This window comes from Bicyclus anynana, chromosome 15, assembly GCF_947172395.1.
Source record: "Bicyclus anynana chromosome 15, ilBicAnyn1.1, whole genome shotgun sequence".
Lineage (NCBI taxonomy): Eukaryota > Metazoa > Arthropoda > Insecta > Lepidoptera > Nymphalidae > Bicyclus > Bicyclus anynana.
The window spans coordinates 13,360,819-13,383,208 of NC_069097.1; the positions used below are offsets into that span (position 1 = coordinate 13,360,819).

The 22,390-nt window shown below is 34.5% G+C and overlaps 2 long non-coding RNA genes across 2 annotated transcripts in view; both read right to left on the reverse strand.

Moving 5' to 3' along the window:
* LOC112055601 (uncharacterized) overlaps positions 1–22,390 on the reverse strand; it is a 45,300-nt gene that overhangs the window by 3,835 nt on the left and 19,075 nt on the right. The window lies entirely within an intron of this gene.
* Positions 627–22,387, reverse strand: LOC128198795 (uncharacterized). The gene is made up of 2 exons (XR_008251497.1): positions 2,748–22,387; positions 627–2,340 (listed from the first exon to the last, which is right to left on the reverse strand). It is a non-coding gene; the product is annotated as an uncharacterized LOC128198795 (long non-coding RNA).

Genomic DNA, 22,390 nt, shown 5'->3' on the forward strand with positions numbered 1-22,390 from the left:
TATACCTACAAAAAAAGTCAAATGAGAGTTGATCCTGATAATCGAGTACAAAATAAGGATGTCTAATATTATAAATGCGAAAGTTTAAATAGATGAATCTTTGTTATTCAACATCGCAGAAAGTAAGTAATAGTCGGATTTTGATGAAATTTAATAAAGATACAGTCGGGAATAAAATACATATCTTTTTTCTTCCCGACATTCTCAAAGAAAAGAGACTTAAATGAATGAAGCCGCGCGACAAAGGTATAAGATTATAAAATCCTTCAAAGGATAAAATAATGAAGTTTAATGATATAGGTAATGAGTCATAACGACAGTGTTTTTGTTTAGCAAATGACGTGCGGTATTTTTGACGCGTGCAACGCCCGCTGCGACCTAGATGACCTAAGTCTTTGTTAGGCCTTGTCCTCTAACATTTTTTATTAATGTATAAATATTAATATCTTGTCATCGGAAACTTTATTACAAAAGGAGGTTTTTTTATATAACTGCAATCTTGAATGATGACGCAGTGTAAAGTTTTGTTACGATTTTGCATCGCTGTAGCCTCCTGGGTTTTTAAGAATAAGATGTTTTCTAAATCTATCTAATTTTATATTTTAACCGAAAAATTATACATTGTGTTTAAAATTAAAAAAAAATCTTTAAAAAAATATACATCAACGTTTGTAGCTTCTCAAGTGTAGGTACATCATTTAAGTAAATCTTGAAAACCACACCGTATATGTAGGCATATCTATACTATAGTATGCGCATTATCATCTGAGTCGTCCGGTCATAAAAGTCAAAAAAGATAGGAATGTGCAGCGCGCCTACCTGCGCACCCTAATTATCGATAAACGGCTACCTGCGCACGTGCTAATGATGAGTCAATAATGATTTGGACGATTCTGATTGGTCGGTTTCTAATGTAATTGCATTGCGTATTTTTTTTGCTATAAATGTGTTTACTGCAATTAAATAAATACATTCATGTGTTACTCGTTGCGCACTATGGATACTAATATATAATAAATTTGGCAGAAGACGAAGATTCTGATGATGAAGACTCAGATGAAGATTAATTTTATTTAGTTAATAATTATATAATATGAAATATGTATTATATTAAATCAAATATTGTTAATTTTTTTAATTTTGTGAACAAGATACGATAATAAACTTTACTTATCGATAATATGTCTTTCATTGTTACACCCTTCACTAGACGGCTCCATAAGACCCATAAGTGCAAGCGAGATAGATATAGAGAAATGATTTATGGCCCTAAGACTCAGTTGTTAATGCTATTAGTATAATATTAGGTAAAAGGAGGTATATTTTGTGAGGTTGTAGGGGTTATCACCCCATCTATCTTAACTCTATCTACCGAACCAATTTTGACTATTCTTTTACCAATAGAAAGCCACGTTTTTTGTTAGTTTCGTTGGCTAAATTCCCCCTATTTCTAAATTAAAAAATATCCCAGCTTTCCCACAGGAACGCGCACTGCGCGAGTGAAACCCCGGGTCATTTGCTAGTTATCCATAAAAACATGAAAATTTAATTGAGCTTTCCGATGAGGGTTAGTCCTTGGAAATAATATTTAATGAAAAAAATATATATGTGTATGACACATGCAGATCGCGACTAACAGACGATCAGTTTTTGTAGATATCAAGCCGTTAGCACTGTAGGCATGTGGGTTTATTGGATGGTGTGTGGCTAGCATAACGTGCTGTTTAATTAAACCTAACAAAGAAGTACGTTATCGACCGAAAACTTTGGAATTTTCCTAATTGCTGTTTTATCACAAATATGCAGCTAATAGCTCGGAATGGCGTCCGCAAGATAAACTAATAGGGGAGGCAATTTTGGAATAATTAAAAACGTAATTAGCGGGCCCTATCGAGGTGTTTCGTGGACTTAATACCTATTTTATCTGTCTTATCATGCGCCTCGGCCGTTTCCTAAAGCATTTTGAAGAAGCTTGAAAAAAACCAAACCTGATTTCTCTTTGTTTTGTTTTGGTATAAGAATTATCAGCTATTGTTTAAAACTGGCTTACACAATGCGGTAAAATCTGTATATGTCAATATTTTAAGCGGAAAATTCGAATGTTTCTTTGTTTGAATGGGGTAATCTCTGAAACTAGAACTAGTCGGATTGTAAAAATTGTATATAGGAATATATTATGTATATACGTATGGTTTTTGTATATGACTAGTCAGACTCCTGAGTGATCAATGCCTGCACTTCATAGATGCCAAAAAGAGTTACGTAACTTTTCGACCGATCACCTGATGTTTCAAAAGAGCTCCTAATTAAAATAATACATTTTTACTTGACATTACTTACCTTTGCTAGTGATGACCTATGGTTCCGAGACTTGGTCGCTAACTATGGGCCTCATAAGAAGGCTCAGAGTCACACAGCGGGAGATGGAGCGGGAGATCAGAAATGAGGAGATCCACAGAAGAACCAAAGTCACCGACATAGCTCAACAAGTTGCGAAGCTGAAGTGGCAATGGGCGGGGCACATAGTTCGAAGAGCCGATGGACGTTGGGGTCCCAAAGTGCTGGAATGGCGACCCCGCACTAGTAAGCGCAGTGTTGGCCGACCCCCCACCAGGTGGACCGACGACATCAAGCGAGTCGCAGGGATTCGCTGGATGCAGGCGGCTCAGTATCGTGATGTTTGGAAGTCCCTACAAATTCCTATGTCCTGCAGTGGACGTCCATCGGCTGATATGATAATTACTTACCTTAACCTGTCGTTAGCGCTGCCGGCACATGAACTTATTGGATGGCGAGTGGCTAGCATTACAAAGGCTTTAAAGGGGAGGAATAAACAGGTGGAAAAACTATGTACGAAAGTCTTTAAAATTCGAACGAAGTCGCAGACGTAGCTGACAGTAGATTAAAAACAACTATGTAAATAAAATACATACAATGTTTTAAAACAAAAATAATTATACCCACCACGCCACTCTGAGGCGGGTTGGCGAACGTTGTTCATACCGTTTGAAAACTGTTCCTTTTAGTGCGATTAGTGGACTCTTTTTTGCTAAAATGTCTCGAGAACACGAATCGGAGTTATGGTAGTAATTAGGAACCGGTCGCGGAGTTTTGTTTTTTTTCCTTCGGAGCTAACATACGCGTAAGTATTTTTATCTTTCAATTTTGTTGAGTTGTTTATCAGTTGATACGAACATTGAGGTTTGGGAATTCAAACTAAATTGAGCCTATCTAAATTGTTTTTTTAATTAATTGAAAAATTACCATATCAATATTACTAATATATAAGATAAGTATCTGTTCTACCCGTAGTAATTAACAATTAAAACAAAAGAAAATATGGAAGGAAGAAGGAAATAGCTTTTAGTGACTTAATGGCCTTTTAAAAATTAGTTTTTATTTTTATAATACGCCTCTATGACTATTTGGATTAAACAATAAGTGTATTATCTGTATAAGTAGAATATCTGGTTAGAGATTTATGTTTTTGTAGAATCTATACTATTTTAATATTATAAAGCTGACGAGTTTGTTTGTTTGAACGCGATAATCTCAGGGACTACTGGTCCGATTTTTAAAATTCTTTCGTCAGATAGCCCATTTATGGAGGAAGGCTATATATTATCCCCGTATTCCTACGGGAATGGAAACCACGCGGGTGAAACCGTGTGGCGTCAGCTGCTATTATAAAGCTGAAGAGTTTGTTTGTATGAACGCGGTAATCTCAGGAACTACTGGTTCGATTTGAAAAATTATTTCGGTGTCAGATAAAGAAATAAAGATAGCGTGAAAATGTGAACATAAAAAATAAATACTTTTACGTTAGAAAATGACCAAGTATCTATTTAGTATTTAGTATATTTAGTATGACCAAGTATATATTTTATATTCGATTACTCGTAAGTAATACATGTACCAAAAACCTACAACGATGACTTCAACTACTTATCTACTTGAACAACCCTTTAGTTATACTTGACCCTTTAGTTACGATTTTTTTTATTCCATTTTAAGTTTTTTTCACTTCATTTCAATAAACAATCTTACGCTTTAATATTTATAAACGAACGTATCCCACGGTTTATTTTTTTTAAACTTGTTTTTTAATACAAAAAACGTTCAAAAGGTTTTTTTTGCCTAGAGTGGCCCTACGGAACAGGTGCTGAGGAATGGTGTTATGCAACATGCACCTAATAGGATATTTAAATTTTTACACAAACTACAAATAAGTGATTTTCAAAAAGGAAAGGGTCTATGTACGGCTGTATGCATTTTATTTATTTAAATAAAGTTGTTATTAATTTCTTTTAGATGTACGTACCGTAACAGAATTTAGTTATTGATTATTAATATATTAATTTAGAAGTTATTATCGAAGAAAATACGGAAGGACGCAGCAATTACTTCTAGATTTAGTATTGTAAGATGTTTCTTTTTTTATTTTCATAATTAATTTTTATTATTTTTTTTCTAAGACAAGTACCCTGCGATGTGTCATCATCATTATCAGCATTTGAATGCCTTACTATATGTCATGCTGTAGAATTCGTCAGTTTTGACGGGTATGTGCCTATTGAGTGAACCGTTTACTTATAAGAGTCACAACTCATCTCCTGCATAAAGCCGTCCGCATATCTCGTCGTAGCAGGTAGATCCATTCACACGAACTTCTGTGAAACATCGCTCGGTGGTTCACAGAAAAACGACATCAAATAATTATGCCATAAGAAACAGATTTCTATGAAATTGCAGATAGCAAATAGCTGGCGTATAAAGCTGGTCGCGTATTCTAGACGCACGCGCCGCACCCATTTATAGTATTCAACAAAGTATGCTGTATTCGCTGTTGTGGTCATAGAAACCAATTAATAACTCATTTATTTTATTAATTTGTGAGAGTAACAAAATAAATGAGTTATTCCTTACAATCTCAGGAATTGATTTTAGAAGATCTTAATCGTTACCCATAATGAATGAATTTCCGCAAAATAAATACGTCTATTCGATGTTTTAAATGCGTAGCATATTCATTGAAAACAACGATAATTGAAATTTATTAATGAATAATTATTTCTTCATAAAAGGTATCTATTTTCATAAAAAGTAACTGAACAGACATTTGCACGTCTTTGTGACTGAAAAACCTACATTAATACAAGCGATACTACCAACAAACTAGTATGTACTTGTCTTTTTCAATCAATCACGATATACGTGACACATTTGTCCTATAAAAGAAGACTAGACTACAATTATTTTTTTCTCTTAACGGCGCGTGCGGTGCGTGCTATCCGTCAGTCACGTTTTATTACTTTGACCTGATGTGCGATCAACTAAAACTATGGGCGCTGTAATTTAAAATAGATCAGCCGAGATCGTGTGAAGTATTCAGACTTAGGCGTGATAAGAAATAATCTAATTGACAACTATTGCTATGATATATGTTGCTAACTGCTCATATGTATGATGTATATAAAGCTAATATACTATCACTTCTTCCGTTGCAATATGATATGGAGTTTTTTTTGACGGTCTCCGTGGCGCAGTGGTATGCGCGGTGGATTTACAAGACGGAGGTCCTGGGTTCGATCCCAAGCTGGGCCGATTAAGGTTTTCTTAATTGGTCCAGGTCTGGCTGGTGGGAGGCTTTGACCATGGTTAGTTACCACCCTACCGACAAAGACGTACCGCCAAGCGATTTAGCGTTCCGGTACGATGTCGTGTAGAAACCGAAAAGTGGTGGTGTGGACTTTTATCCTCCTCCTATCAAATTAGCCCGCTTCCATCTTAGATTGCATCGTCACTTACCATCAGGTGCGATTGTAATAAAGGGCTAACTTGCAAACAATAAAAAAAAAGGATTGCTTTCAGCAGAAGTTTTGTAGTGGTAGAACTCTTTATAACAGAGCAGAAGAGCAGAGAACTAAATTAAAAAAAAAATTAAAATTCATTTATTTTAAATAGACTTAATTTACAATTACTTTTGAAATGCCAGGTTTGTTTGTTTGTACTTCGTAGTGACTAGTGACTCGCTAGCTAACTACTTAATTAAGTACTTAATTAACTTACTTATTCCGTCTATTACCTTCTATAGAAAAGAAGTAACGATGGAGGTAATACTTTCAAGAACGAACAGTCACAAATAATTGTCGAGAGAACTCTTCGTTGGCTTTATAATTGTTATTATTCATGATATCATTGCAACTAAACATCTTGGTACTGCATACGTATATATACAAAGTTTCAAAATAATAAAACTACAAAGAACAGTCCGTAATCGGTAAAAAAAATACAACGCACTGACACGAGTTGGGCATCTGTGCAATGAAACCTTATTTCATTGCAAAAAAAAAACATTTGAAAAAAATCACATTCAAAGACCTCGAAACAATTGCAGTCCAGCCAAAAAAAAAATGCAAAACCATTTAAATGCATTTGAATATTTGCAAAGTAACGATCGCATATCGGTTTATTATCGGTTCTCTTATTCGAATATAACGCGCAAAAAACGTCCGAAATCGATTAAAATCCGTACCATACGTACATGTATCCGATCACGGGCTGTCGGAAATAAAAGTTCGGTTCATAAATTCGAAAATACCCGACCCAACCTGTCGCGGGGACATTTGGTGAGCGCTCAAATTTATTCTTTACCCTTTTTTGTTCCATATTTTGAGGGAAAAAAATGTAAATAATACGATCCTTTGAAATCGTGGAAGATACGAGTGGGATGAAGCTGTGGGTACACTCGACCCTAAATAAACCAAGGATTTTATTCAATGCAACTTCACATTTAAAAACAAAAGTACGATGATTTTTTTTTTAATTCCAAAAAAGGATGTTAAATGTAATAGATATGAATGTATCACTTGTTTGTAATGTACACTATTTTCTCAAAAATATTTATGATCTGATGGATATGGAATTAGTTATTTAAAATTCATATTTTTCAGAAAACGTTTTAGTGTAGGTGTGGACCAGGTTCTATTTTCGTTGTACAAAAAATATTAAAAAGGAAAAGTTACTTGACTTCGATCATGGCTGATGATAAGGCGATGATGCAGTTCAAAACTTGCGTAAATTGTAAGCAATTGTACTACCCACATTCTAAACTAAGTTTCTAGGCATTGTACGTTACGCTACGTTTTTAAGGGTTAGATTGTAACTACCTTGGTAAGTTACAATCTAACCCGCAAATCCCACCAGCTTAAATCGTAGAAATACAGCTTATCAAAGCTCAGTGTACCACTGCCCTAAGCACTTATCTGGTCTGACAGGCCCACTCTGCTGGAGGTTAAGTGCAGGTATCCTTTTTTGCCGCTCTCGAAAATAGGTTATAACCTATTTCTTTCCCTTTTCAAATTGAGGAGAGGTCGGTTAATTTGATCGCATGCGGCTAAGAAGGGTTAAATAAAGAAAGCCGTTCGATTTTTGAAAGGATTGTGTTATTCGATATTAATAAGTATTTTGAATTTGGAACGGTGGAAAAAGAAACTGAACATATTCGGAGTCATATGGTGGGTATATTCACATTTTTTTTTCGTTTTTGATGATCGTAATTCTATGCGTTTCAAGGTAATATCAATTTCTATGTATTGCTATTTATACATGACAGAAGAATATAGAATACACGTAATAAATACACTTAAAAGTTTTATCTAATTCGTCTGTTTCGTTTCCGAAACGCAATAATATACATAGGTTTATTAAGTAATATTATTAAAAAAAAATAGTCAATTCCTTAGTCGATTTAATTCGATGTCGATTGGGAACCTTATATGAAAAATCGAAAAAAAAAAAAAATCGACTAATATTATTTAAATGACCATTCAGTGTTTGTGTTGATACGATTTGAACTATGAAGGTCATGCCAAAGTCGTTCGCGACTGCATATATATTTGAATACGTAATTTAGGTAGGTATCATATACCTACACGAGTTATTTGTAAGTTATTTGTTTGTTGCAACACTCTCGGTTTTTCCTCGTGGCACGTTTTATCGAAGACTCGTCATTACATTAGGGTGGCATTCCATAGAAAATGCGTAACGAGAGATATAATAAGCTTTGTTTTATTTCATATTTATTAATAATAAAACAATCAGATAATCCACCTGCAGGCTAATTCACTATCTTTGACGTATGCTAGTTGACATATTAGGAAATTAAGATGCTATGTAACAAATGTCATCCGGTGGCTACTGGTGGATATCTTATAGTAGGTATATAGTATACATTTTGTCAATTGATTTGATGACAACCTTGGTTTTTATTTTGTCAATTGATTTGATGGTTGTTTTAATAGGTTGTTATTAAATACCAAAATAGTGAATAGGCTTGCTGATGTGAAGTAGAAAATCACGAGAAGAATGTGTACATCTATAACTTCGTTGCAAGTATATATACCTTGGAGATCGGCACACAGCAATGCTTCACGGCGATATTTATTTAGACAAACTGTGTCACAAAGTAATCCTTTACATTTGAATATTGGAAGGCGAGGAATCGTTTGTTGTTGGGACCTAGGCTTAGAGAGCTTTTAACGAGACTTAGGTTAAGAGAGGCATTGGCATTTGCGGATTGTATCAAAGGTCATTCCTGACACTCCCGTCAAAATGACGTTGTATATCTAGGAGCCTGTCTTAATCGGAGATGCCATCTAAAAATTTGTCTTGGCTGAAAGTATGTAGCGATGTCATCGTTTAGATCGTAAATAATATCCTCTGTTAATTTTTTCTAGAAGGGGACGTTGGGGTCAGTATGTGGCAGCTTATATTAATACTTTTAGGATTTTTTTGATTTATTATCGTCATAATAGCATCGCTTTAGATGGAAGCCAGTCAAAGCTGGAGAGGTAAGCTTATTAATACTTTTTAATGCTGTTTGAAACAATACCCATCGCATCGCTTTACATGGAAGTCAGCCTAACGGCGGAGAGGTATTTGTGAATTAATTTCCGATGTACAAGACGCGTAACGTGTTGCGTACAGCACGAGCTCCTTAATGGCTTCCGTTGTTACCAAACTGTATTATTACGAGTACTTGTAAGTATGTTGACTATTACAATACTCTGACTTTCCTATATTGTAAACTGTTGGTGTCTTTTAGCACTATGACAAGAAACTGATGTCTTATAATGCTTTAAAGAGTTTTAAGTATAAAACTTCTTTACGCTTGACTTATAGTGAGCTATGAATGCGTTACGAAAAATGTAATCGGACGTAACGAACGTTGAGAGGGAGCGCTAAAGAAGTTTAAATTTCATTTGTGTGGTATGGAACACACTTCAAAAACAAATTGCAGAGTTTCAGATCTGAAATATGTATTGATCTAGAATCACCGTAATGGAAATAATGGATGTAATGGAAGGTATGTAATGATCTAGTATCACCGTGATACTAGTCAAGTAAAAAAGAGCAAATACTGCAGTCGACTTATTAATAAGAAGGTTTTATAAGTGTCTCGGAACGGAGTAAAACATAAGAACTATAAAATTTTAACTAGTTATCTGTTATGTTACTAAATGGCTACCTACCTATAAGTAGCGATTCTGTAAACATTACCTACGTAGAGAGTGACATGAGTTCGTTTCCATGGCAACTTCGTTGTTGGTAACATTTTGATTTTGGCTTCCTATAAACATAAAGTTCAAATAAGACGTGTTGTAGGCGAAAAGTTCGTCAACGAGTATAAAACACCGGAATCGCAAGGTTTTCCAAATTTACCACGAAATGGAGAAAAATTACTAACTTAATTGTTACTAAGTTGTTGTTGTTGTTTAACTAAGTAAAAAAAACTGTTACTAAGTTAAATAACTGTACTAACTGATGCCAATCTCAAATAATGAAGCAAGTAGTCTTGTCGGCTTCCCAAAAAGCGGGTTTCGCGAATATTTTCCACGATTGGCAGATAAAACCTGTACATACTCGTAAACATACGGGAGGTGTGTGAGACTTGTGGGTATCAGGTGGCGGCATCGCTTTGTCTCCTTCGACAAACGAAGGTACCTTCATAACTTTTTGTATAAGGTATCACCAATTAATATCGCTTCTTATTTTGTTCATCTTAAAATGCACACAACTGAAAAGTTGGAGGTGCATGCCCTGTACCGGATTCGAACCCACACCCTCCGCAATCACAGGCAGAGATCATATCCACTGGGCTACCACGGCTCTCACTGCATTGCATGCACGTGCATTTTAAGAAAATAAATATCACGTGTCTCAAACGGTGAAGGTAAACATCGTGAGGAAACCTGCATACCAGAGAATTTTACTAGCTTTATAAACATATTTATAATTATTTTACCAGCTATATAAATCTTACAACTTCTAACATCTTTGAAAGAATCCGATCACAAAATAGTATACCTAGCTACTTACTCGTACTAAAATTTTCCCTGAAAAATATGCATTTATATACATATACAAAACCCCATACTAAATGAATTCGTAATTTTCAGAAAGTCGCGGAAATACGTAAACATACAGATAAATTCCTTTTTAGTGATCTTGTTTATTTTCACTAAATTTTTTTTAACCGTTATAGTATGAATAAGTGAAAATTATATAAGTAGTAAGTAGCACTTAATTGAGACTAACATTTATCTAATATAAATTTAACCGGTTATAATCATCGATTTGGTCAGATTAAAACTCATCCGTCGTCCTTATTCATGAGCTCGTTGCGTAACGCGGTACAAACTACTCTCCTGTCTTAGTACGAGATTTTCACTCTATACCGTTTTCGAGTTCTCGTTATATTTTTAATGGGTTGGGATTGTACAGGGCGAGGCTCTCTTTCAGTCTATTAATTTCGATATTCGAATGGAAATCTCACACTAAAGGTGAAACAATAACCAGATTTAAGTACACAGGTAGTGGTTTCGGTGTTCCAAATTCGAAAACGACTGTTTTTAATCGTGAACTTCTCACACCAAAGATACTTACAACGTAAGTAACCAATAGATACGACAACACGTTTTTTCAATACCTACGAAACAAAGATCTTAATCATATGTGAAGAGAAGTTTTCGATGTTCGAAATTCGAAAACGACTATTCACAATGGATATTCGCACTAAGGGTATTGGTACAACGTGAGTCAACCAGTACCCTGTAGGACCGGTTTAATTCAATATTAATAGCACTGTAGAGGCTAAATACTTAAAGAAAGATCTTAATCTCATTTACACTATGCGTATAGAAGGTTTCGGGGTTCTAAATTCGAAAACGACGATTCGCAATGGATATTCGCACTAAGGGTATTGGTACAACGTGAGTCAACCCTGTAGGACCGATTTAATTCAATATGAATAGCACTGTAGAGGCTAAATACTTAAACAAAGATTTTATTCACATTTACACTATGCGTAGAGAAGGTTTCGTTATTCGAAATTCGAAAACGACTATTCGCAATGGATATTCGCACTAAGGGTATTGGTACAATATGAGTCAACCAGTACCCTGTAGGACCGGTTTAATTCAATATGAATATCACTGTAGAGGCTAAATACTTAAACAAAGATTTTAATCACATTTACACTATGCGTAGAGAAGGTTTCGGGGTTCGTAATTCGAAAACGACGATTCGCAATGGATATTCGCACTAAGGGTATTGGTACAACGTGAGTCAACCAGTACCCTGTAGGACCGGTTTAATTCAATATGAATAGCACTGTAGAGGCTAAACACTTAAAGAAAGATCTTAATCACATTTACACTATGCGTAGAGAAGGTTTCGTTATTCGAAATTCGAAAACGACTATTCGTAATGGATATTCGCACTAAGGGTATTGGTGCAATGTGAGTCAACCAGTAGGTACCCGCTACGACCGGTTTAATTCAATATGAATAGATAGAGGCTAAATACTCAAACAAAGATCTTAATCACATTTACACTATGCGTAGATCAATCTATGGTCTTGTCTATGATCTTGAATTATATTTTCTGTTCTAGACAGAACGAGTTTAGTTCAAAAGTGCTATAAGTTTAAATGCATTTGTTTACTATAAAACCATTTAATATTTTACAACAACGAAAATTATTTTTTTTTACTTACTTGCTTATTTACTTACTTTTAAATTATTTTATATTCGTAAGTACCGCGAATGATGTGATTTAAAAACAAGAAGAGTATTTATGTCCCATAGTTGTTTGATGTTTATATAACTAAGTGTGATTCAAATTCAAGACAGTCCCTAATTCAATTCTCTGTCGAGTTGTAATAAGATCGCCACAGTAGCGCTACTGTCCTGGTTAGGATATTTAGAAGTTTTAATGATAAAATCGTAAGAAAGCCAAAGCGTAATTTTGTGTCTTTTCTGTATGTTTGTTTGTGTTAGTCTATTTATTTGTGTAAAATGTTCAAATAACAGGAAACATGTTATCTATCTAAGTAGGTAATAAAAAAAGATAAGTGTAACTAAAAGTCAAGTTTTCACTCACAAAATGTTACGTAAAAGAAAACAAGCGATAATAAAATTTCGCTGACATTGAGAAAATTTTCACAATACACGTGTCAGCAATCCATTGAAGTGTTCGAGATAAGGATGTAAGTACACGTGACGGTGCGATAAAGACAATTTTAAATCTGTCGAACATAGACGTAATAAAGTGTCCAGATACCATCTCTAAAACTAAAGAGAGACGCACCCCAATTACGCACACAGATGCACATTTTGAAGACAGAACGCCATTAATTTCCTACATATTTCTTGATGAATACTGTTTACTAACAAACAAATTAAAAATGAGGGTATAAATCACTAGTCATTTCACATCTAATAAAAATTATAATTAAATTGTTCTTAAATTAATGAAAATAAATTTGATTAGTTAGCTTAGAATTATATATGGTTAATGTATTTTATATATCATTTTATAAACAAGCCATACATAATTTAAAATAAATAAGTTATGAAATGACATGCGTTTCTACCTTCATTCCTAATTTATTTGTTGGTAAACAGTACTCATCAAAAACAGCTGACGTACAGTAATACACTTCACACATAGATACTCGGCGCCATTCATCATCAGCCTGTACAGTCCACTGCTGGACATAGGCCTTTTCTAGAGCGCACCACACAATATCCTCCGCCTTCCTCATCCAGCCACTTCCCAATACCTTCTAGATGTCGTCGGACCATCTAGCTAGAGAGTGTCCTACACTGCGCTTACTAAGTGGGTTCCCAGAACACCTCTACCCCAACGGCCCATCTGTTCTGCGACAGATATGGCCCGCTCACTGCCAGTTCAGTTTGCTAATCCTTTGTGCTACGTCAATTAATAATTTCCGTCAATAAATTTTATCCTTCAGAGAGACTCCCGACCATTAGGGTGCTTCAATTGCTTGACAGCGAGATACCGTCTGCCTATTCTATAAGTCCATGCTGTCGAACACAATCGTTATCATTGCGATGCAAATATTTAAACATGCAAACACAAAGATCGCTCTATATAGCTCCTGCATGCGATCATTCAAACCAAACAAGGCAACTTAATTAGCACAGGCGGGTTGCGTTTGCGCAGCGAATGTGAAAAAAAATAAAATAAAAAGAGAAAATCCAAGATGGCGTCGCATTTATCAGTGGGGGAGCGATTAGTCCACGTCGACGTCATTCCCCGACACGCCCGCGCCGTGATGGATCGAACGGGGTGGCGTGACTGCCGCCGCGTATTTATTTATTTCCACACAATTGCAAATGGCATTACGACTTCATTCCCATAGGAATGAGCGGGGCTGTATGGGCCTTTGCTTTCATCGATATTAATATTCGTTCATCGAGTTTACGTCGTTTTGTATGCATTCAAGCTTGCCGCAAAAAGTGCCTTGTTTATTATAGAGCTGTTTTCTTCACATTTTTATGCGTAGAATCAGTGGCGTAGCTAGGTAACCAAGGGCCCTGGTGCAAATAAAAAATGGGACCCACTATTATCTTAAGTAGTGAGGTTTTATCACGTATAATTATACAAAATATACTACAAAAATGCTAAGCTACTTTATCATCAGCTCTTTTTGTGCACAGTTCAAGTCATAGTTATATTGACATTTTCTGGTGAGATTTCGAGGGCCTCTGAGCTTGAGAACATAAATAAATTACTTGATAATAAGTCATTCACAATGAAATAATAATTTATGTACTTATGAGACTACATAGGTCTTTATATATTAGTATCAAGACAAATGTACATAAAATAAAAATAAATACAGAAACAAAACTCAATAAAGTACAATTCTACATGGAGCTAAGAATGTTTATACCAAAAATATAAATCAATAACACATTCAATTTAAAACTCCATGTCGAATTCATTTAATTTTAAAATTCGAACGTTGTAAATCCATACAATTCATTTAGTAAATGAATTCAAACAATCCATAATTCATTCGCTATGTTCGAATATTGAACCTATAATTGTTGGTATTGCTTTGAGTAAAATTCAAAAATCGAACGGAATTTTAAATTAATGATCGAATCGTTTGATATTATTAGAGTTAGATATTTTTACGTAATTATTTACTAGAACGTTACTTGATGTCTTGGAAATAAGTACAACGATCATCGAAGAGTTTCTTGTAACTCCTTAATATGTTAATAACGAAATACCTTATAAAATACTACCCATCATATAAGGACCGCGTGGCGATTAGATAAATTCTTTAGCTGCAATTATCTGGATATAATTGCTCGGATTGGATGGAAACCGCGACGCAATAATTTAGAAAAAAAAAAAATTTATTTATACAATTGTATACACTTTGTCACGCATTGTACAATATGAAACGTTTGATTTAGAATTACATACATGACATATCACGAAGGTATGTTATAATTAGGTTGAGTAATAACTTACATAATAAAATCTAAGTTTACGTAGTATTTTGTTCAGGGCTGAATAAATAATTAAAGCCCTAGTGATTCATGACAAATGTACCTACTCTAATCAATAACATAATACAAGTTTATTTACTTATAGGGCCCCATATGTTCAATGACCTCTGCATGATTTTAAAGGCTCTAGTTTGTTGTCAATTCTACTGTGACTACCTATGTACCTACCTAAATGGTCAAATATATGAATTAAAGTTTACTTTCTCAAGGGCCCCAAATTGTGAGCCCAAGGGCCGATGCATAGCCAAGATGACACTGGTTAGATGTAAGTACGTATGTCAATTATAAACTGTAAAAATAAAGGACCGAAAATGTAAAAATAACTTTTTATAGGGCCCCAAATAGTTAGCCCAAGGGCCCTTGCATAGAAAACCATGTCAAATGTTTCATACTATGATAAGGGCCGAAAAAATAAAAAAGTTGGAACTTTCTAATAGGGCCCCGAATTGTGTGCCCAGGGCCCTAGACAGTAAAGGGCCAATGTCGCCGCGTGTGGCCACACATTCACTTTAATTATCACATATAAACTTTTATTGAGGAAGCAAATAAATTAAATTGTATTTTAATGTGGAGACATGTGTGCTAATACTTACAAGTAACTTAACTTGAGTAAAAGTTTTTTTTACAAATTAGTTTACTTCATATACGTATAAATATTAAATACTTTAAAAAGTAACTTGTAATGGGAAAAACGACGTGAGTACTTAATTAAAATTAATTTAAGTTATTAATTTGTTTGACGCTTGTTTGACGCACGCGCAAGTAAATTATTAAATTAATAATACCTATGATGGATTTTATGTAAATAAATACAACAGAGTGCCCTTAATTAGACAGTAAGGTCATATTGTAATGATTAAATAATATTTTTTAATATGGCACTATTTCTATAAAAAAAATATACAGATTCATAAACTCATCAAAAGTGCTGTTAAATATTTAACGACTTATTATTACTCATTACTTCACCTACATAATAATATTTTTAATATGAGTAGTAATGCATAGATATTTTGTCACTAATTTGGAAATATTTACACTTAAGAATTGTTGAAACTATTAAACAATTAATGTTGATTGCTCCAAACAATTATCTAACCTATTAAAACAAAAACATGAAAAAAATTTAAATAAATTATCACCAATTATAAAAAAAGAACGTTTAAATCATAGAGCAGCAGAGACTTATTCTATAAATAACTTAGGATTAAAAAAAAAAAATTTTGTTCGATAAAATATTCTTTTGAAACAAGAAATATTTCTTACAAATTGAATTTGCACCAAACTACAACGACGGTGGATTCTCAAAACGGTAGTTCTGGGTTCGGCCTTCATCCCCGGCTGGGCCGATTGAGATTTTCTTATTGGTCCAGGTCTGGCTGGTGGGAGGCTTCGGTCGTGGATAATTATCACCGCTTAAGACGTACCGCGATTTAGCGTTCCGGTACGATGTCGTGTAGAAACCGAAAAGGTGTGTGGATTTTCATACTCCTCCTAACAAGTTAACCAGCTTCAGTCTTAGACTGCATCATCACTTAAAATCAGTTGACATTGTAGTAACTTGTAAAGAATTTAAAAAACCCAACGAGGCAGTGTTCGAAAGATTTTAAAAATTCAAAAATGGAACAGCCCTATAGCTGTCAATGGGTACAAATAACACTAGGCAGCTACGCTTATTACTACACAGGTTTAGTAACACAATGACGGTTGTTTTGCATAAGAATAGTGAAGAAACAGCTGTGGCCCGCGGCCATCTGTGTACGTACATACGTAGGTACGTCTTGCTTGTTATTACTTGTTGCCGTACGTGAAAGTGTACTAAAATTTAAATTATAGCCCTCTAATTGCCGCGGACGTTTCCAATTCAAATGCTATCTATCAATTTGAAAACGGAAAGTTCGATAATTCGAATTTCGAAACTTTTACGTTGCGTAAGTGTGTGTAAATGCATTAATTGAATGAATTACATGTGATTGGAATAATATTCTTTTTTTAGAAACTTTTATTTAGTGTCTATATTTATTGGAAGCTAAATTAGACCTGACTTTCGATTGAATCCAAATAGGTATATTTTCAGATCCTCAGTATCAATGCAATAAAAACGTACAAATAGTGTTTTAAATTATACCTAACCCAAGCTTCAGACTTATTAATACCACAAAATAATAATTTAATAGTACCTAGGTAAAGTGATAAAAAAGATCATTTTAAAGTCGAAATTCTTGCCGGGTTAACACTTGTTTAAGTAACGCGTGTGGTGATTATTATTTTTTGTATGTTTACAATGTGTGTTATAGTTATATTTTACTTATACGATCAACATTTGAATTTCGAACGTTCACTGTAAACAAATCATGAACTTGAGTTTTGTAAACTACCGACAACCCATCGATGTAAAAACTTTACCTTTTACACAAAGTTTTAATAATAACTTTAAAATTTAAAATAAAAGGTAATTCATAATTATCAGCCTATTTTAAGCTCTCTTTGTAGAAGAGAGGATATAGAGCTAACACGCACCACGCTTGTCCATTGTGGGTTGGCGGTGATAATGATCACTGATGTTAATGCGGCGATAATGATTCATTAATAATCTCTATAAGATTTTAATGATAATGACCGGGATCGACGGCTTAAGGTGCACAGGTTGTGACACCACTAATTTCCATCTCCGGGTAAAATCTTAACTGAGAAGAAAGAAATACTCAATACAAAGAAAAACCTAAAAAAAAAACGCATAAGCTAGCGGACGCCCGCATCTTCTTCCGCGTGGCATAGTAGTCTATGTGTTAATCCAGAATAAAAACGAATTCCATTCAAAATTCAGTACGATTGCGCTGTTTTTTCCGAACTGGGAACATTTATTTTGCGTACGTTGATAACTGGCAACACTACTAACTGCACAATACTGAAGGTAAATCAGAACATTCAACCAATCACTGGTAAAACGGGACATGACACAAAAGTGAAAAAAATTCGGGACATGCGCATGTTAACAACTGGCAACACTGCTGACAGCACGATACAAAACTACAAAGGTAGAAAATTGTACATACCGTTGCTTTTGCGAGTGCAATAATATTTTTTTCCCGACAATAATGACGCAATTAGGCCCGATACCGATGTGCGGAAAATAACGCCACTTACCAAATCGGTAGGCCGAACGTTTCTGTTAGTGTTCCTTTGTAAGAATAAGGGCCTGCCGTGGTCATACATACCTCGGTTATATGAAAGTTGATTTGTCAGTCCATGCTTCTACCATACGCAGGTACGTTAATCAATAGGGTAGTTGACAATTTTTTAAATGTTCTTAAATAGTTCATTAATCGTTCTAATTTCTAGATTGAAAAAAAAATCATATTTTTTTTGAGACGTGAAATTTTTAGTTTTTAAATATGTTTTTGGAAAATACGAGCTAAAACGCCTGTCGGCCACGACGGTCTATATTTCAACTGTTTCAAGACGCCACTTTAACAAATTCCTTGCAAACGTAACGTTTGACAAAAATATCAGTTAACAATTAGTTCGACGTTTAGTAAATCAAGTCTGTTAGTGACGTCACAAAATGGACGACAGCGTTTTTAATGTTCGGAACATTTGGAAAAAATACGTGATATTTATATTAAGCTTTACCTATAAGAAATCTTTAACTTTTATTTATTGATATCGATATATTTCGACCCATATTCCTTGTACACGAAAATAATGTTGTTTATATTAAATTTCATATGAGTGAACTACCCAATTATGAAGTTTCGACTGATGCGGCTCTGGAAGGTAGCTGGTACCAAGGATTCAGATCCTCAACCGTCCAAGTATAAAGCAATCTTTTAACCACGGCATAATATGATAAATTAGATCACCCTTCGGGAAACAGATCTAGCGAAGGGATTGAAGGGACAAACTTCAACCTATGCTTCTACCATACCATACTTTTTTATGATAAAATAATGTTTCTCTTTCTAATTGTGTAAATGCCGTAGGCTCCTTAATGGGACCTCAGCGGCTTCACCAGGGGGTCTAAAAGGAAGGCCTGACAAACTCTACATTAATAAAATGCAGTATGTCTGGCTGCCACTGACCCTCGCTCTATAAAGAAATATATTTAATGACAGATGTCCTCAATTAGTAATGACTTGTTACACTGCGTAGTGGCTTCATTGCAGCGGACGGGTGGCTTTAATTGTGACATTAAAGAGACAGACGTATTGAGGACTGTGCAACTTACTTTTTTACTTAAATTTCTGTTAAAAAATTTCTTTAAAAATCATGTGAAACAAAAATCTAGGGCATAGTATTTAAATGCTTTAATTTGAGCCTTGATTTTGTAATATTTGACTTATATTTAACATCAAAGTAATGACCGAGAAAAATAAGAATATTTGACGCATCACGCACGGCAAAATAGCTTCCAATTTCTTCTTGTTCAAAAACCTTGTCGCCGATAGCTTTCAGCTTTTTAGCGTTTGGTTGCTTGCGTAACTGTCAAAGCAAAGCTTGATTGGGTCCACTGGTTATAATTAAACATTACTGAATTAAGTTGAGTTAAAATACTTACCTGCAATCTTGGTAAGTTACTCAGCACCATAGGCTATTAGCAACGGCTGTCAGCAAATATCAGCAAAGTATACACGAAACGTCAGTTAACAGCTCGCAACGAAATCACCATAGAGAATACAAATTTACGATCAGCCGAGGCTCCATTCTAACCCATAGCCCGTGAACGCATTACAATATTAAAAAAATATATCACTCGCATTGTTCCCACATAAATTATTAACCGTGCGCGCACAACTATGGGAATAAGAAACTAAACAATACACCCAAATCTTAATAAATGATCACATTCAAAATAGGGTCGGAAGACATTTGAATCTCGCTTAACCCTTTCAACGAAACACCTGGTCGTTTAGATCCGGAGTCAAAAATTTCCTTTTATCGCATTAGCATAATATTTATAATATTTACAATGGGATGCTTTATACGGTGTATCTCTGATTCTTGCACGGTAGCTCGTTATTGTTCCGAGATAAGGGACCGGGTAACAATGGTGCACTGTGATGGTGGTTTGTAAGAAGTCTCTTTGAAAGTGAATGTAGCTTGAGTAACGAGCGCGGTTGGGCAACGGTGCGGTTTCGTAGTTATTCAAAATCCGCTTATCTTATCCCTTATATGGCTAATGACTCTTCGTGGCCGTTTTTGCCGTTGAATAACACCAAGATCGTTATAACTAATAGGTAAAGGAATTTTAAATGAATACTTAGGTTTCAAATGTTTACTTTGTTTCTAAATCTGTACAGGCTATACCGCAAACATTGGTATTTTTCATACATTGTATGCTTGTACATTGTACCACAAGATATTTGTGTCATAATATAATGTATCTACTAGAGTATTTGAATTTTAAAGCAGTCGCTTTAGAATAGCATTGTATAATGTTGTTTTATAAACTTCTTTTGATTTCTGACTCCTATTTTTCTGACGTTATTTAAACTAGTAATATAAAAAAGTAATTAGTTCATTCTAAAGACAACTCAGAGCAAATGATAGTACATATTATATTGGCAACTTTAGACAAGTTTAAAAAAAATATTATTTTATTATGTTTATTGGAGAATTTATAAAACAAAAACTTGAATTTATGATGAGCAGATATATAGTCGGTTTAATTAATAATATTCCTAAAAAGATCATTATAAATTTTGGCTGCCACACATGACTGGTTTTATGTTCTGGTTTTGATTTACAAATGGCCTTTATGTTAAGCTGTCGTATTAAATTCTTTTATTCGTAATAAAAATATTATTATGACAAGTTCTCAATTAAGTAAAATCACATATTTCATTTGACAGTCGATGTTAGAAATTTATGAAGTAACAGATACAAATCGAAACACCCGACAACAGAGTGAAAAAGAGAAAGTAAATTAAAGGTCTGAGACCCTAAAAGCAAAGTATCGGTTGCATCTTCCGACCCAATTTCGACCTTTGAAAAAATCCTTTTAACCCCACAAAAGACACCGGCCTATTGTCTAAAAAACCGTCAAATGATACGCATTAGGTTTTTTGTCGCGTTATGAATACATTTTGAACAGGAAGGATGTGAAAGTCGGTATTGAAGACACCGTATGGCGATAAAGGGTTAGGGGTGTATTCGACCGGCTGTGTTGGACAAAGAAATTAGTATAATGGGTAAAACATTGCATTTAGGTACGAGTTATTGTACTGCATTTGGATCTCAGCAGTAATAAATTTAATAAGATCAATTTTATTTACTTTGGGACGCAACTTTTATTCATTATAGTCAATTCAATGTATTTTATATAGTCGTGTTGACTTTTAAGCAAAATCGGTGTGCTAAATTTCATAGCACATATATATTTTATAGCACAATCAATATATTTACAATTACTCTATTAATTTTTATGAAGCCGTCATATTAACGATACTTGTACATACATACATTATACATATTATAGGCTTTCATATTATGAAACCACAACAAGTTATATGTGACAGCTAATAGCGAAGCTATCATTAATAATTTCAACATTTATCAATTCATTGAAAAGAGTAATACGATTAATTTCTTTTTCAAATAAAGTTCCAGATTCTGAACCGTTTCGTTGCCTGCGGTTCATTGAAAAGGTACATTCGGAGTAGGTATTACAATATTACAAAAAGGTTATTAAAGGTCAAGGAGATGTAATCAAATTCTCTTATCGAAACGGATTGACTTTCACTTTACAGTTTATCCCGGCGATCAATCACTTTATCAAAACTTAATCACAAATACCGTTTGAACTTCGTTTCAATTATTACTTTATGATATTGCCTGGGCACGGGTGACTTACTCGTGAAACTGTATTATATGTAGCTGTACTTTTAATAAACTTTGCTGTGCTTTTTTAAGAGCAGTGATAGCCCAGTGGATATGACCTCTGCCTCCGATTCCGGAGGGTGTGGGTTCGAATCCGGTTCGGGGCATGCACCTCCAACTTTTCAGTTGTGTGCATTTTAAGAAATTAAATATCACGTGTCTCAATCGGTAAAGGAAAACATCGTGAGGAAACCTGCATACCAGAGAATTATCTTCATTCTCTGCGTGTGTGAAGTCTGCCAATCCGCATTGGGCCAGCGTGGTGGACTATTGGCCTAACCCCTCTCATTCTGAGAGGAGACTCGAGCTCAGCAGTGAGCCGAATATGGGTTGATGACGACTTTTAATAAATAGTTTTTATGGTTAAGTAACTACAATTATTAATAAAATACTGTGTACTATCCTAAACATTATAATTGCGATTGTATGCTTTTTTGTTAACGTTTAGCATGGAATTTTGCATAGACGTCAAAATAATAACAAAGTATCTATAGTATATATACTATACAACAAAAGATAGACCACAGGGTCATAGTTGTCCAACTTCTTGTCATAAAAAAATCGGCTGTTGCTTTCCAAAAATAGTAAATTTATAATATTTAATAAAATATGCAGCT